Source organism: Heterocephalus glaber, unplaced genomic scaffold (genome assembly GCF_053883595.1).
Source record: "Heterocephalus glaber isolate CG9 unplaced genomic scaffold, H.glaber_assembly_v1.0 deba00000347, whole genome shotgun sequence".
NCBI classification, from domain to species: Eukaryota; Metazoa; Chordata; class Mammalia; order Rodentia; family Bathyergidae; genus Heterocephalus; species Heterocephalus glaber.
Genome location: NW_028258143.1, coordinates 40391458 through 40395022, shown reverse-complemented (window position 1 = coordinate 40395022; position 3565 = coordinate 40391458).

Sequence of the window (3565 nt, the reverse complement as noted above, 5' to 3'; positions counted from 1 at the left end):
TGATCTTCTGCATTCTGTTTGCCAGTATCTTATTAAGGATTTTTGCATCTATGTTCATTAGTGAGATTGGCCTATAGTTCTCCTTTTTGGTTGGGTCTTTCTCTGCTTTGGGGATCAAGGTGATGCTTGCTTCCAGGAATGAATTTGGGAGTATTGCTTCCCTTTCAATTTCATTGAAGAGTTTGAACAGTAGCGGCAGTAGTTCCTCTCTAAATGTCTTGTAGAATTCAGCAGTGAAGCCATCAGGGCCTGGGATTTTCTTAGTTGATAAGTTTTTAATTACATTTTCAATTTCACTGATATTGGGTTGTTTAGATTTTTAAGATCTTCTTCATTCAACTTTGGTAATTCATATGTATCTAGGAATTGTCCATTTCATCTGTGTTTTCCATCTTATTGGTGTATAGGTCCTGGAAGTAGGTATTTATGATCCTCTGGATTTCTGCTGGGTCTGTTGTAATTTTACCCTTTTCATTCCTAATTGTATAGATTTGGGCCTTTTCTTTCATTTTTCTGATATGGTTGGCTAAGGGTTTGTCAATTTTGTTGATTCTTTTGAAGAACCAACTCTTGGCTTCATTGATTTTTTGTATCATTCTCTTCGTCTCCATTGTAGTGATTTTTGCTCTGATCTTTATAATTTCCTCCCTTATATGAGCTTTGGGTTTGTCTTGCTCTTCTTTTTCTAGAAGCTTGAGGTCCAGCATCAGGTTGTTTAATTGGGCTCACTCTGTTTTCCTAATATGTGTATTCAGTGCTATGAATTTCCCTCATAAGACTGCTTTCATTGTGTCCCATGGATTCCAATATGTTGCATTGTCATTTAATTGAAGGAACTGTCTGATTTCTTCTTTAATTTCCTCTGTGACCCATTGGTTATTCAGAAGTGTGTTGTTCAATTTCCATGTGTTCATGAAATCCTTTTGCTTTCTTTTGCTATGGATCTCCATTTTCATTGCACTATGGTCTGATTATATACAAGGGATACATTTAATTCCTTTGCACTTACTTAAACATGTTCTATGAGTGAGTATGTGGTCTATTTTGGAGAATGGCCCATGTGCAGCTGAGAAGAATATGTATTCTGATTTTGTGGGGTGGAATACTCTGTAAACATCTGTTAAGTTCATTTGTTCAAGAGTTCGATTGAGTTCTAGTATTTCATTACTTATTTTTAGTCTAATTGATCTATCTATTTGTGACGGGGGGGATTGAGGTCCCCTACTACTAGAGTATTAGTGCATATATGACTTTTCATGTCCGTTAGTATTTGTTTTATATAGTTGGGTGCATTAGTGTTTGGTTCATAGATATTTATGATTGTCATCTCTTCCTGTTGGATTGTTCCCTTTACAAGATTGTAGTGTCCTTCTTTGTGTCTCTTAATCAGTGTTGGTTTGAAATACACTTGATCTGCAAAGAGGATAGCTCCTACTTTTTTACAGGTTCCTGTCACATGGAGTATTGTTTTCCACCCTTTATCTTTCTGTCTATGAGTTTCATTTCAAATTAAATGTGTTTCTTGTATGCAGCATATTGTTGGATTTTGCTTCTTAACCCATTCTACCAGTCTATTTCTTTTGATTGGTGAATTGAGACCATTAATATTGATAGTTATAACTGATACATATTGACTTCTCATTGTCATGACATTTTCTTTTTTTTGGATTCTACCCCTTTGTGTTTAATTTCTTCTCACATGCAATGGGTTCAGTCTGCTTGGCTTCCTGGGGTTGTGATTCTCATTGTCTGTTCCTAGGATAGTATCTAAAATTTTTTGGAGTGCTGGTTTGGTATTCATGAAGTTCTTAAGGTGCTCTTTGTCATGAAAGTATCTTATTTCTCCCTCAATTTGGAAAGATAGTTTTGCAGGGTACATCAATCTGGGTTGGAGGTTTTTTTCCTTTAGGGTTTGGAATACGTCACTCCAAGCTCTTCTGCCTTGAGAGTTTGCTTTGAGAAGTCTGCTGTGATTCAGATGGTCTTTCTTTTGTATGTGATTTGTTTCTTTTCTCTAACTTCTTGTAGAACTTTGTTCTTCAGTTGGGTTTCTGGACTCTTAACAATTATATGCCTATGTGTAGATTTTTTTTTGATCAAGGCTATTGGGAGTCCTATATGACTCACTTATCTGTATGTCAAGTTCTTTTCTCCTGCTTGGGAAGTTTTCTGCCATCACTTCTGTGAACAGTTTTTTTGTGTCATCTGCATTCTCTTCTGTTTCTTCATTGACTCCAATCAGTCTTATGTTATTCTTCTTTGCATTGTCCAGCAGCTGCTGGATTGATTTCTCATGGTCCCTTACAATTTTGAAGCAATTTTTCTTTTCCTGGTCACTAATTGCAATCTTACCTTCTATATCTGAAATTCTATCCTCACATTGGCCCATTCTGCTGTGTAGACTATCAATGGAGTTTTTGATCTCCTGGAAATCTGTTTGCATCTGTTTTATGGATTCCATTTGTTTCTTATGTTGGGATTCCATCATGTTCCTCAGCTCCTCTCTAGATTTATTAATTATGTCTTGCACTACTAGCACAATCTCTGCTGTTATCTGAGAAATTACTTCTGATTTCATTTTTTCCAGATCCTCTTTTGTTGCCAGTTCAGGGAGTCCAGGTGGTTGAGTATAAGAGTGTTCCATCTCATTTCCCTTGGGGGTTGCTGTAGGTGATCTGTAAGTTTGGTTTTGAGACTTGTTTACATGTCTTCTCATTTTGATGGCGTGGGGGGTGTGCTACTGGTGCCCACTAGGCTCACCTCCTCTGAGCTGGGAGTGGTGGAATGGAGGCCCGGAAGCACCTTCCTCTGGGCCAGGAATGGTAGAATGGAAGCCCTGAAGCCCCTACCTCTGGGCTGGGAGTGGTGGAACAGCCAATAAATACACTTTTAAATAAAATATAAGATTCAAATTATCAAGCTGAAATTCTATTGCAGCTTGGTATTCAAAGTGAAATTACTTAGAATCCAAGAGAGAAGCAGAGAACACAGTCAAGGCTCAAAACTTAAGAAGACTCTCCCATCAAAGGACTTTTGAGAGCTGAGAAAGAATAGGGAGCCCTGTGGAAATTACCACAAATACTAAATTTCCGTAAACTAATTTTCCTCATGCTCTCTCCTAAAATAAGGGAATTTTGTGTTTACCTCAGTGCATCTTTTGGCTCAAAATATTTGTGCCATTTAATTTATTAAATATTTTTAATAATACAAAGAACTCCTGCAAGTAAGTTCATATGAAAGCAAATTGTGGACCCATTACTCGATTACTTCTTACAAACAAATGCATTCTCGAGCATGACGACAATGTAACTATCAAAATAAGAAAAGTCACATGAATTCATTACTATCAGCAAAAGACTCCACTACTCAAGTTTCACCACTTATTCTGGTAATCATAAAAAGAAACCAGTTCTGAATCACACATTACATTAGTTGGTATGTCTCTTTGGTTTCTCTCGGTCGGAAATAGCTCATCTGTCTCTCTTTGGCTGTCATAACTTTGACACAATTGAAGATTACAGACCAGTTACTTTGTAGCGTCCTGGGATTGCTTGGATGCCAGCTT